Genomic DNA, 14,371 nt, shown 5'->3' on the forward strand with positions numbered 1-14,371 from the left:
AAGTACTGAGATTACAGGCATGAGCCACTGTGCCCAGCCATTTTTTTTTCTTTTTTGGTGTATCTTATAAATGCACATCTTTGACCCAACAATCCCTTTTAGGAGAATTTATCCTGTGACTACACACAACACATAAAATGACCTACTAATTAGATTGATTTAATCAATCCAGAATGTATATGTGTGTCATAACATCAAATTGTACCCCATAAATATATATGATTATTATTTGTTAATTAAAAATCAAGATTTTACAAAAAATTAGCCAGGCGTGGTAGCGCACACCTCTAGTTCCAGCTACTTGGAAGGCTGAGGCGGAAGGATCGCCAGAGCCAGTCTGGGTGACAGAGTGAGACTCCAACTCAAAAAAAAAAAAAATCAAGATTTAAAAATAATTTTTTAAATGACATAGGTCAAAGTTATTCATTGCAGTATTATTTGCCATAGCAAAATTAGAAAGAACTCAATGTTCATCAATATGAAACTAGTTACAGAGATAATGACACATCCATGGAGTGGGGTATTATGCAGCCATTAGACAGAAATATATAGAAAGAGAATGAGGACGTATTATGTACTAGTGTGTTAATATGAAAAAATCTATTTTCAATGAAAAACACATGATATAGAACAGTATGCACTGTTTTGGGGGGTTTTGTTTTTGGTTTTGGTTGAGTACAGGGAATTTTATTGATGGTACATGACAAAGTGGGGCTCCCTCATTTTTCATGAGGTCTGGCATGGACACTGCGAGGAGGGGAGATTCTCAGTGTGGTTGGAGACTGAGTGTGTCAGGTACTCCCCAGCAGCTGAGGGCCTCTCTCTTCCTCTCGTTCTCTCACTGGGACTGGTGGTCCAGGGACTGTTACTCCTTGGAGGCCATGTGGACCGTGAGATCCACCACTCTGTTGCTGAAGCCAAATTCATTGTCATACCAAGAGATAAGCTTGACAAAGTGTCATTGAGGGCAATGCCAGCTCCAGCATCAAAGGTGGAAGAGAGGGTTTCACTGTTAAAGTCAGAGGACACAATCTGATACTCGGTATAGCCCAGGATACCCTTGAGAGAGCCCTCGGATATCTGTTTCACCACCTTATTGATGTCTTCATATGTGGCAGGTTTCTCCAAACAGCAGGTCAGGTCCACGACAGAAATACTGGAGGTGGGTCATGCATGTGAGCTTCCCGTTCAGCTCAGGGATGACCTTGCCCATGGCCTTGGCAGTGCCAGTGGATACAGATGATGTTGTGGAGGGCACCACGGTCATCCTGTCACAGCTTCCCAGAGGGACCATCCACTGTCTTCTGGGTGGCGGTAATGGCGTGGATGATGGTCATGAGTCTCTCCACAATGCCAGTTGTCGTGGATGACCTTGGTCAGGAGGGCTAAGTAGTTGGTGGTGCAGGAGGCGTTACTGACAATCATGAGGCTGTTCTGTTATTTCTCGTGGTTTACGCCCATCACAAACATGGGAGCGTCAGGGGAAGGAGCACAGATAATGATTCTGTAAGTAAGCTTCTGCCTTCTACAAGGTGGTGAAGACACTGGTGGACTCTACTACACAATCAGTGCCTGCGTTCTCCCATTTGATTTTTGTGGGATCTCGCTCCTGGAAGATAGTGATGGGATTTTCGTAGAGGACAAGTGTCCCATTCTCAACCTTGACAGTCCCATGGAACTTGCCGTGTGGAATCATACTGGAACATGTAGACCATGTAGTTGAGGTCAATGAAGGGGTCATTGATGGCAACACTATCCACTTTGCCAGAGTTAAAAGCAGCCCTGGTGACCAAGTGCCCAATACGGTCGAATCCATTCACCCTGACCTTTACTTTGCCATGGTATCTCAGGGATGTAGCTGGTGCTGCCAGAGAGATGCAACTGTCTGTCAAACCAGAGGAGCAAGGAGCCAGTATGCACTGTTTGCTACCTTTTGTGTGAAAGAACCCAGTAACAGTGGATTAGGAGGGGAAAAGGTGAGGAAATCTAGTGAATGGAAGACAGGGGAGGGAGAGGGAATTTTTACCTTTCATATTTTCTAAACGTTCAAATCATGAATATGTATTACTTATTCAAATGTTAAAAATATATAAAAAGTGAGCCAGGCACAGTGGCTCATATCTGTAATCCCAGCACTTTGGGAGGTTGAGGCAAGAGGATTGCCTGAGTCCATGGGTTCAAGACCAGCCTGGGCAACATAGAGAGACCTCCTCTCTACAATAAATCAAAAAATTAGCCAGGCATGGTGACATGCACCTTGGTTCCAGCTACTTGGAAGGCTGAGGCAGAAGAATCACCTGAACCCAGCAGGTCAAGGCTGCAGAGGCCGTGAGCATGCCATTGTACTCTAGCCTGGGTGACAGAGTGAGACTCCAACTCAAAAATAAAAAAGTAATAGAAACAACTAAATAAATAATAATGATAATAGTCATTTAATAAACCATCTATTAAAAAATAATAAATTCCCAAGATATAATCAAGAACAAGTGGAAAAGGCAAGGTACAGGAGGGTCTCTGAGGATGCAACCCTGTATGTGAGAAAATATAAAAATAAAGGTATGTTTTCCTGATGTATTGTGTTTGTTTGTATAAACACTGGAAGGAGGCTAGGTTCTGTGGTTCATGCCTGTCATGTCAGCACTTTGGGAGGCCAAGGTGAGAGGATTGCCTGAGCCCAGGGGTTTGATTGAGATCAGCCTGGGCAACTTGGTCAGACCTCGTCTCTACAATAAATAATTAACCAGGCATGGTGGCGTGTGCCTGTAGCTCCAGCTACCTAGGAGGCTGAAGTGGAAGGATCACCTGAGCCCAGGAAGTCGAGGCTGTGGTGAGCCATGAGCATGCCACTGCACTCCAGCATGGGTGACAAAGTAAGACTCTGACCAAAAAAAAAAGTGCTTGTTAAAACAATAAAACAATACAGAAGGAATGTTCCCCTACCCCTAAACCTACCACTCAGAGAAAACCAATGCAAACATACTGCTATACACCTTAGGGATTTAGCCACTGATAAACAGAGAGAAGACTCTCTTAAAAAGTATTTATTAGGCGAGGAAAACATTATTTTCTAGGTCTCTGTAATCTAGAATAATATTGCTCTGCATTGCCAAATTTGCTTAGACCAAAGACAAGCAGCTGAGATAAATGTTGATTTCCTTCTGCAGATTCACAGCAAGCCCCTGGGCTTGCACATCACACCCCAGTCCCCTATGAGTTCACATGTATGTAAAATTGGAAGTTAGAAAGAATTCTCAATTAGGTAGCCATTTAAGAGTAAGCAGTAGAAACCATTAACTCCAATGGATTAAGTATTATCTCAATTTGAAATTAAGACTAATATTTCAGCAAATGAAAATGCTTATGCAAGCTGGGCTCGGTGGCTCAGCCTGTAATCACGCGCCTTTGGGAGGCTGAGGTGAGTGGCTTGCCTGAGCCCGCGGGTTCGAGACCCGCCTGGGCAACTTGGCGAGACCTCATCTCTACAATAAATCAGAAAATCAGCCGGGTGTGGTAGCGCATGCCTGTAATTCCGGCTACTGGGAAGGCTGAGGTAGAAGGATCGCCGGAGCCCAGCAGGTCGAGGCTGGTGGCCGGGAGCAGACACTGCCATTCCAGCAGTCTGGGCGACAGAGTGAGACTCCAACTCAAAAAAATAAAAAAATTTTAAAAAAAGAAAATGCTTATGCAGTCTGCAAATTCTTGGCAGTAGTGTCACAGAATTCAGCCAGTGCAGGCTCCTAAGTTACAAACATAAAATGTTCCAAAGAACAATAAGAATTATTTATTTTCCACTGACATCATCATCATCATCATCATCATTATTATTATTACAAGTGTTGCCTTGTTGCCCAGGCTGGAGTGCAGTGATGTGATCAATAGTTCCCTGAAGGCTTGATCCTCCTGCCCTAACTTCCCACTTAGCTAGGAATACAGATGCATCATTAGGCAAATTTGTCCCCCCTCCCCATTCCCTAACCCCACCCCCAACCTTCTGTGAAGACGGGTCTCACTATAGTGCCCAGGATAGTCTTAAACTCCTGGCCCCAAGTGATCCTCCCACCTCAGCCTCCCAAAGTCCTGGGATTACAGGCCTGAGTCACCATGCCCAGCCTTCACTGCCATCATTAAACATTATTAAAAATATGTTCTAAATGGAACATTAGATTTCACTAGTGCAATATGGCACTTCTCACATTACAGAGACCTTTTCAAGATCATGTTTCTTTGCCTCAGAAAATCCCTTGATGAGTAGAAAATAAATGTTATAAATATTTTTTATAAAAATGTATACAAAATAAAGTATACAGCTTCCCTATTACAACATAAATGCCATGGTCTCTTGCCAAAAAAGCAGTTGATATATTATTACAGATGCCTTAATACAGCACAACAAAAGTGTTTATACTACACACTTTCTTTCCCACCATCTTATAAAAGCAGTGTGTTGATGTTGGAACAAACATTAGAAATCAACAAGTTTACTCACGCAGTCTGTCATTCAGTTAAGGAACGCTTACCAGTATCTCCACGGATCAGGTGAAATAAAAAAGTAATAGGGATAAGAAGATGAATAACACCGTCTCTGACTCTTGAGGAACTCAAGGCTAAGCCAATTCCTCTATTTTATATTGAAGTATCTCTAAGTCTCTCAAGTTCAGACCAGTACTTCTTTTCATTATGCCAAATGTCATACATTGAATAAGAACTAAATATTCTATATTTATGGATTGGCAGCGGTTTATTGTTACATCAGTGTTTTTCACACAGTAGTTTCTGCTTTCAGACTGTCATTTCAGAGGATTTGTTTTTCATCATTATAAGTGACTTTAAATAAATTATGCCAGTTAGCCTCACAACCCTCATTTTACAGACTAGGAAACTTTTGCTAATGAGATTAAACTACTTTCCTAGGATCACAAGCTAATAACTTAACTCAGACCTTCCTGTCTCTAGAGTTTATATTCTCTACACTATAGTATCCAGCAGGATTTGTCAAAATGTAGGCTAAGGAAATTGTAATTTGTATTAATACTTTTGGAGTATGTGATTGTCAATTGATTATTAAGCTCTCAGCTGTTTAAAAAAGGATTTCTTAGAGAACAGCACACTAAAGTTGTAAATAAAATGTATTTCTATAAACACACTGTGTTTCTGAGGTTCATAAGACTAGGAAATGATACTGGGTGACTGCTAGTTTCTGTCATTACGATACTTTATATTGAAATGATCAATGTATACGTGAGGTTACTATTTATTCCCATATTTCTTTACCTTTTATCATCAAACCTTCCTATAGCCTTAACTTTTGTTCATTTAGTTGCTTTGCTCTACATTTTTTGACTATCCTTATCAAGTCTGTTATGTCTTTAAAGATACTATAATATTTTTATATCATACTATTATGTTTTTAAAAGGTACTGGTCTTTTTCTTTTAGCCCACATTGGTGTGACTCTCCTTCTAACACAGTCTTCTACTCAGCCTTCTAAGAAGTAGAAAACATTCACTCTATAATGAATGATAAATATGTAGATCACTTGGAGCAGTGGAGTACACATTTTTGAAATTAAGAAGAATTATGTAGTAAAAGGGATAATTTGAATAAAGTTCTGTGATCAAATCTGGCACTGATTGACAGTTAGCTTTGAAGACCTGGGGCCATAGAATCAGACTATAAAATCTGTTTTTTTGTTTGTTTGTCTTTTGAGTCAGAATCTCACTCTGTCACCCAGGCTGTAGTGCAGTGGCACATTCATGGCTGCCGCAGCTTCAACCTGCTGGGTTCAAGTGATCCTTCCACCTCAGCCTTCCAAGTAGCTGGGTCTACAGGCACATGCTACCACGCCCAGCTAATTTTTTGATTTATTATAGCAACAAGGTCTCGCCTAGTTGCCCAGGCTGGTCTTGAACCCCTGGACTCCGGCAGTCATCTCACCTCCACCTCTCAAAGCGCTGGGATTACAAGCATAAGCCACCACCCTCAGCCTGGACTCAGACTATAAAATCTGAATCATGTTACATAGAGTGATATTCTTCAAATTCACTCAAGAGCCACTAGCAAACTGATACAGGTTTCTAGGGGCCTTTATAGTTTGGTTTTTATGTATTTGGAGATTTGCATCAATAGTAGAGCATTAGTAAAAATCAGTCAAGAAAAAAAACAAATACATAGAAATATTACACCTAACATGAAAACTATGGCATGGTTTATATAACTTTGTTATATCCCAATAGCCCTTCAAATTATGCCGTACAATTAAATGAGGTCCCTGACAAAAACTATAGTATAGGTCATGATGCCTACAATGTTTAATTATTCACAAAGCTTTAAGAGGTATCTTGGAGCCTAGCTTGGCCCAGAGAAAAGAGCAAAGGTTTTGGAATGAGCTAAACTGAGGATTTTACGCGAGCTCTGCCATGAAGACTTGGTCAAGTTACTGAATTATGGGGTCATATGACCTTGGTCAAGTTACTGAATCAGGTCAACTCAGCTTTATCACCTGTAAAATGGTAATTGTGAATATTAGTAATGATACATGTAAGGTGCCTGGAAGTAGAGTTTTGTACTTAGTCAGTGCTCAAAAAAAGTCAAGTTTCAGATGGGACACTTCACACAGTACACACAATTTTTAAAAAATTAAACCAAATTGATTATAAGGAGATCAAGTGTTAGGGAAGAAAGGAGATCATCTGATCTTTCATGCACAGTGAACAATTGAAAAGACCTATTTTCTGCTCCTAATATAGTACTCACTTCCCTAGAAGGCTAGATTGGGCAAATTTTAGCAAGAAATGTCTCCAGAATGTTCCTTTGTGGAGAAATCTGTAGTGTACCCCAAAAAATCTTCCTCTATCTTATAAGTCAACAATTGTCACAAAACGTCTCCTTTTCATTGTTTAGGGCCTTAAAAAAAAAAAAAGTTGCAATGACCTTGTCAGGGTAGTTAATAAATGATTTTAAACAATTTATTACAATTATTTATGGTAACAACTAGGATTTTATTTAAAGGAAGAACAGCCAAGGAAGAAAGAGAAACTATTACTAGTTGTTGCTTCTCAGTGCAGCTCAGGAAACATAAGAGGTCCATCAGTGCACAGTAGCAGAGGAAATTCTGAGGCATCAGTTGAAAAAGAAAGTTCAGAATGTAGTAGTTTCTTTTTGAGAACTCAATTGCTATTAAGTTGCATAGTTTATATTTTCTGGAGTTTTTATGTCATTTTATTAATAGTTAATCATATTGTCTCACCGTAATTCCTCTTTGATTAATTAATAGAATATTTTCTAGCAATGAAGCCAATTGTAGGGTTGCATTGCCTCCTCTCAGTTAATGTATAGAAAACATTACATTATACATTAAAACCATCGTGCCAGGAAAAGACAGCATCTTTCATCATTAGGGAAATGCAAATTAAAACCACAATTGTGTGTGTGTACTTATCAAATTGTATATTTTAAATACGTGCCATTTATTATATGTCAATTATACCTTGATAAAGCTATTTTTTAAAATATTAGGCCAGGAGCAGTGGCTTACACCTGTACTCCCAAGACTTTGAGAGGCCAAGGTGGGAAAATTGCTTAAAGCCTGGTTCGAGACCAGCCTGAGCAATACAGTAAGACCTCGTCTCTAAAAAATAATAAAAAATTAGCCAGGTGTGGTGGCACATGCCTATAGTACCAGCTACTCAGGAGGCTAAGGTGGGAGGATCCCTTGAGCCCAGGAGTCTGAGGCTGCAGCTATGAACATGCCACTGCACTCCAGCCTGGGACAACAGAGCAATACTCTGTCTCTAAAAACCAAACGAACAAAAAATGATGTTAATTTTGCATAAAATGAAAAGAGAAAACCCTGACCTTCTTCCATTAGGTTGGATAGAGCCACTGCCTGCCTCTTGTGCAGCATTAGCTACATCCTGGCTACAGGCTAGTGTGATGTTTTACTACTGGACTGTAAGGACCTTCAAGGTAGAATTCATATCTCACTCAACTTATTCCCTCAAGCCCCCTCATTAAGTATTCAACTGTTGTTTGTTTAAATGGATAATAAATTGTCCAGGTGTTTTTTTGAAAACCATTTCAGAAAACATGTCTATCCAAGTTCCCTAATTAACCCTTACAATTTTTTGAAATATCCATGGGAGGCAGCATATCTCCATGCTTAACAACTTCAAAGTCAGTGACTTGTTCACAATCTCTGATTAAACTTTGCTAAAAAGAAAATGGGTACTCAGGCTAAATTAGGAATATGTCATCCAATAACACTGACTAACACTGGTTAAAATTAAGTTTATTCCTGAAAGCACCTAGCTACCAATTGCTGGCTTGGGGATGACTCTTAATGTGTTAGACATATGGTTAGGCCCAGTGGCTCATGCCTGTAATTTCAGCTCTTTGGGAGACTGAGGCGGGAGGATTGTTTGAGCCCAGGAGCTCAAGACTAACCTAGGCAACATAGTGAGGCTTGTCTCTACAAGAAAATCAAAAATGAGGCAGGCAAGGTGGTGTGCACCTGTAGTCCTATTGAATCTGACCTGCACGTTAGGCTTTTTAGAGGCGTACAACTAGAGGAATTTAATTTATTGGAAGAAGTGCAAGGTTTGCAATAGTTTATAGTATTACCAGTATATTTTATATCTTACTCTTAGACCTTTTCATTAAAACATAAAAATTAAAAACCTGCCATTAGGTGGAGAGGCTAAAGTTGCAAACAGCCCATTTACTTTCTTCCTACCCTTCACGTTGAAGTTCTTACATGTAGAAATCCTGTTCTCATATTTGTTTGCAAGTTTTCTCTCTAGTGAAAAACACTTTATCATTCTGTCCTTGGGGAATTAATTAAACAATGTGGAAAAATGTAATCTTCAGGGAGTTTTGCTGTGAGTACTCTCAGTAAATACAGCACAAGCCAAGACACTCTACAGAGACCTGACCCAGAGTGGACTGAACCTGAGCTTTGGAACCAGCTACTTTCAGATAAGAATTTTTTTGAGCTTTGAGCAAATCACTTAATTGTTTTGTCACCTTCTGATTTGTAATATTGGGCATAACTACATTTCTCTGATTTATGGGGAATCATTATAAGATATATACAATAATTATTATCATTAATAAACTGGATTATTACTTCCCTCCAAAAATAATGTGCTAACATGTCAATAAAATTTACACCTTACCATTTAGTCTGACCTAATATTAGATTTCCTTTCAAAAATCCAAGTCAATTTGTTGTATGTAAAGAACATAATACCAGGATTCAAGAAATGTTATTTTATTTCTGGTGCTGCCATTAACAGCTCTGTGATCATTGGGAATCACTTCACCCCTCAGTTTCCTTAAATGTAAAAGTACCCGAACTCTGCAAAGGACAGGGGTCGGGCCCTCACTGACATGTCTCTGCACCCAGCAAGTACCAGGTGCTGACTTGCCGATGAGCTGTGACTTTCCAGCACACCATTTAGACTTGTTTCGTATAATGTATGTGGTTTTCATTTGCACTGTGGCCCTGGACAAGCTTCTGAAAGACCTTCATGGTAAAATTTCTACCCTGTCTCTCAATGACATTTTAAACACTTAATGAAGTATTATACCTTTTACAAAAATGTAAAAAGTAGAAAGTTGGACTAAATCAAGAAGGAAAAATACTCAATATGCGCCACCACTCCCATAATTCTGTGCCCATGGTAGATATTGTTAATCAATCACTGAACTAGAAGCTGCTTCTGGATACCTGTGAGTAAAGCATTTGAGATAGGCTCTTAACTAATCAATCAGAATTGGCAATCAAAGTAAAACGTACTTACTCTCTGGGCCAAGGTTTCTTTTAGTTCTAGTATCATTCAAAGGACAAAATGAGAATCCAGCCGGGCTCAGTGGCTCAGCCTGTAATCCCGCGCCTTTGGGAGGCTGAGGTGAGTGGATTGCCTGAGCCCGCGGGTTCGAGACCTACCTGGGCAACTTGGCAAGACCTCATCTCTACAATAAATCAAAAAATTAGCCAGGTGTGGCTAATACAATAAATCAAAAACTTAGCCGGGTGTAGCCTGTAGTTCCAGCTACTTGGAAGGCTGAGGCGGAAGGATCGCCCGATCCCAGCAGGTCGAGGCTGCGGTGGCTGGGAGCATGCCACTGCACTCCAGTCTGGGCGACAGAGTGAGACTCCAACTCAAAAAAAAAAGAAAGAGCCCATAACAGAAAAATGGCAGAAGACAAGTATCTTGACAAATCTTACTTCCTTTTTTTTATTTTCCAGTCTTCAAGAATGTTATAGAGCCAGGTGTAGTAGCTCACGCCTGTAATCTCAGCACTTTGGGAGGCGAAGGCAAGAGGATTGCCCAGACCTAGGGGTTCGAGACCAGCCTAGGCAACTTGATGAGATCTCATCTCCACAATAAAGAAAAATTAACCAGGTGTGGTGGCACACGCCTGTAGTTCCAGCTACTTGGAAGGCTGAGGCAGAAGGATGGCCTGAGCCCAGCAGGTCAAGGCTGCAGTGGCCATGAGATGCCACTGCACTCCAGCCTGGGCAACAGAGTGAGACTCCAACTCAAAAAAATAAGAATGCTATAACTGTAAGTTCTGGTTATGAGGATGCTCTGCTTTCTCATTCATTGCATACTGCTTTTTGTTTGTCCTAAATGAAACAGTTCGTTATTTGTCCCCTAATTCTAAAAATCCTTTCTGCAAAGATTTGAATAACACAGAAAAATAAAGATGAAAGTGAAAATTATTCTACTCATTATTAATATTTGGGAACCAGCCTTGAAGACAGCTCTGGGCATAGTGTATTTCTGTATTTTATTTATTTTCCTCACACTGCAGTATTATATATGTGCAACTTTGCATATCACTTGGAAGCTGCAGTTCTTTTTTTCTTCTTTTATGTTCTTAGTCTCAGAAAATTTTCTCTTTGGGAATTCCTATTCTGCTGAGTGAAACTTTGCAAATATAGCAGTAAACTAAAAGAGAACAGGATTTTTAGACTCTTTCCACAACCACACTTAAAGATGTGGTCTAATTCAAGTCTCCAGGCTCCCTTCAAGTAAATAAAGAATGGTAATATTTCCGAAGCTCATGGTTAAAATTCAGTTCAAAAATAAAATAGATCTAGTGAATTGGGAGAAAGCAAGTGTTTTTTCCTCATGCCTATACTCTGCCACCACCTTTTTTCATATTATCACAAAAGTATGTTTATTTAGGAAAATACAAACAGGAAAAAATGAGAAAAATAAAATCATCAGTCTTCAACTAATCAGAATAGGTATGGTTAACATTTTGCAGTATATGCATTCAGTCTTTTTTTCCCCATACATATGTATTTCTATAGGGAGCAATTCAAAATGACTTTTTTTTTTTTGGTCAGAATCTCACTCTGTTGCCCAGGCTGAAATGCAGTGGAACACTCATGGCCACTGCAGCCTTGACCTGCTGGGCTTAGGTCATCCTTCTGCCTCAGCCTTCCAAGTAGCTGGAACTACAGGCATGTACCACTATGCCTGGTTAATTTTATTTATTTTTTGGTTTATTGTGGAGATGGGATCTCGCCGGGTTACCCAGGCTGGTCTTGAACCCCTGGACTCAGGCAATCCTCTCACCTCTGCGTTCCAAGTACTGGAATTACAGGTGTGAGCCACCACGCTCAGTCAAAACGACTCTTTTAAAACTTACCTTTTTTTCTTTACTCACTGCATTGTTGTTCCTGTGGGGCACTATTTCTATTATGAGCAGGAAACTACACGAGTTAAAACTGGCTTTAGAGATATACAGTTCTTTGTACCAGTAGTTTGCACAGTGAGGTGTACACAGTAAGGAACCAAGGCTATGGGTGTGTTTTGAAAGTAATACACCAATTATTTTGAATACTGCTGTATTAGAGTTCAGCTTATCCACTGGACAGGTTGCTACTCAAGTTCAAATTCCCACAGCAGATATTCAGCAAGTATCTTACATAACTGGCATATATAAGGTTATATCAAGGTCAGAACCTCGGTATGCCTTTTTACCTTCATCTACTTCATTGATGAAGTGTCTGTGTTCCTGAAGTGTATTTTGATATGGAGAATATTTCACCATCATCTATCTAATGGTAAGAAACTGATCCATGGGGTGATGAGGTCTTTTACTTTGTATGTGGCAAAGTGTATACTATGGGAACGATAACTTCTTCATTCCCAAGCAAGACAATTCCCTTCTGAGGGTCTGAGACTCTGTTAGAGCACAAAGTACCATCCTTATTTGTGTTCCCAATGATGGTTAACAAAATGCAGATGAGGGGAAACCCTGCCTTTGACAGCCAATTTATACAGTTTTGGCTATCTATTGTTGAAACAAGACACTCCAAAATTTAATGGCTGAAAACAACGTATTACAATCCCTCACAGTTCTTTGGGTTGACTGGGCTCAGCCAGGCAGTCTTGTGCTGCTCTTGCTTAGAATCTTTTATATGCAGTCAGATAGCAGCTGGAGCTGAAGTTCTCTGGGGGCTTGACCAAGTGGGCTGGAAGATCCAAGAAGGTTTCTTCACTCACATGTCTGGTGCCTTGGTCTCCATAGTCCCTCTCTCCACTTAGTGTCATCCTCCAAAACCCACGGTCCCTCTTTCCATCAAGGTAGTCAGATTATTACATGATGGCTGACTTCCAAGAGTATTAAAGTAAAAGCTGCCAGGTCTTTTTCAATTGTAGGCTGAAATTTGGCATAGTGTCACTTTTGGCCTCCTTCCAAAGGGTAAAGCAAGTTGCAAGACCAGCCATCTCAATATCAGGAGGGGTGGTTCATTGGGTGCTGTCTTTGGAAACTTACTACCTGTTATGCTGGACAAAGTAGAATTCAATCATAATTCTAAAAGATTCCGAATATTGTCTGGCTCAAAACAGAGTATAATAGAAGGGAAGCAATAAGAGGAAGAAGCCTCAAAGTGATGAAGGATTATGAAACAGTAGGTACTTTCTTAGGCCTTGCAACTTGGCAGATGAGAGTACAAAGAAGTTGGAACAAATGGGTCAATACATCACTATTATCCAATCTTTGTGTACTCAGAAGGCTTACATGATGGTGCTTAGTTTTTATGAGAACCCTGGAGCAAGGCATCACAATTTGGACACATCTCAAACGTGTGGAGGGCTCTCTTTCCAAAGACAGCAGGGAATTCAGACAACGAAAATGTACAAGGGTCAGTAGAATGTGAAACCAATTGGAGGGGGGCTGTAAAATAGTAGCTATGAGAGCTTGGCAGTAAAAAGGGCTCCCCTGACACAAGACAGGAGAAATACCCAGCACCTCCTCTTTCCTGCCCCTCTGGAGTTTCTAAGATGTAGTGTCTGTGGCCTCCTAGCACAAAACTCAAGTTTAGAGGGACGGCAAGGCTCAGACTCTTATAGGGGACAATCGCATTTCAGAATCTGCAAAGACTGGGCACCTCCTTGACATGGGTGGTCTGAGGCTGGTGCTCCCTTTTCTTGTGCTGAACCACCACTGTTCAATGACAAACAGCTTTTCCTTAGTGTTTGTTTTTCTTAAACATGTTCAGACTCTTATCATATTGCTTCCCTCCCTTTGAAAATATGTACTGTACAGGTGCCTGAAATAACATACCCAGCAAATTGTAGTTTTGTAAATGTTATTTCATTCCATCTAAACTCAATGAAAATTTTGCTCCTTAACAAGGAAATACCAACTATTGTATAAACTCCCTGAGAGCAGTAACTATGTCATATATAATTTCAGTATCTGCTACCTACTAGGTTCATCATCTTCCCCTTCTGATGTAGTAATTTTAACAAATAACTCAGGTTAACAATATACTCTTGTCTCCTTTGACAGAAATGTCATTTCATTATTATGTCTCTGCATCTTTCATGTTGGATTCTTTGTAAGCAATTTATCCTAAACTTGTTTTCATTGTGCAGATCATGTTGCATGGCTTTCACATAACAGCTGAAAGGATTTAATATGAGTTGAAGCAGCTTGCTTCAATTACAAGTAATTAACGCAGGCTTCATTTATCTCAAGGAATATTTGAACATATAAATTTACACAGAAATCCTGGGAGTGTCAAATTATGCAACCAAAATAAAGTAAGTTATTTGCAGGTTTTTGGGCGTTGATCTGATATGGGCAGGCACTGTGTGTGCACACACGTTGAATGAAATAATAAAACCACAGCTGGTCCTACCTACTTCACCTGGTTTTGAATAATTCCAAGAAGCTAAAAAGGGAAAATTAGTCTTGTTAAAGAGTTAGGAATCTTGTAAATGAGAGAGAGAGAGAGACAGAATCACTTATTTAGCCTCTTTTAAATCTTATGTGTTAACATTCTTGGTTTAAAATACTTGAAGTTTTCTGTGGACAATTATTCATTTTTAAATAATTGTTTT

At 39.9% G+C, this 14,371-nt stretch overlaps 1 pseudogene; it reads right to left on the bottom strand.

The window, feature by feature from the left end:
* Nucleotides 1-865: 865 nt before the first annotated feature.
* Nucleotides 866-1,832, bottom strand: LOC103263222 (annotated as a pseudogene).
* Nucleotides 1,833-14,371: the final 12,539 nt, after the last annotated feature.

Source organism: Carlito syrichta, unplaced genomic scaffold, assembly GCF_000164805.1.
Source record: "Carlito syrichta isolate Samal-C Ts95f unplaced genomic scaffold, Tarsius_syrichta-2.0.1 Scaffold93669, whole genome shotgun sequence".
Classification (NCBI taxonomy): domain Eukaryota; kingdom Metazoa; phylum Chordata; class Mammalia; order Primates; family Tarsiidae; genus Carlito; species Carlito syrichta.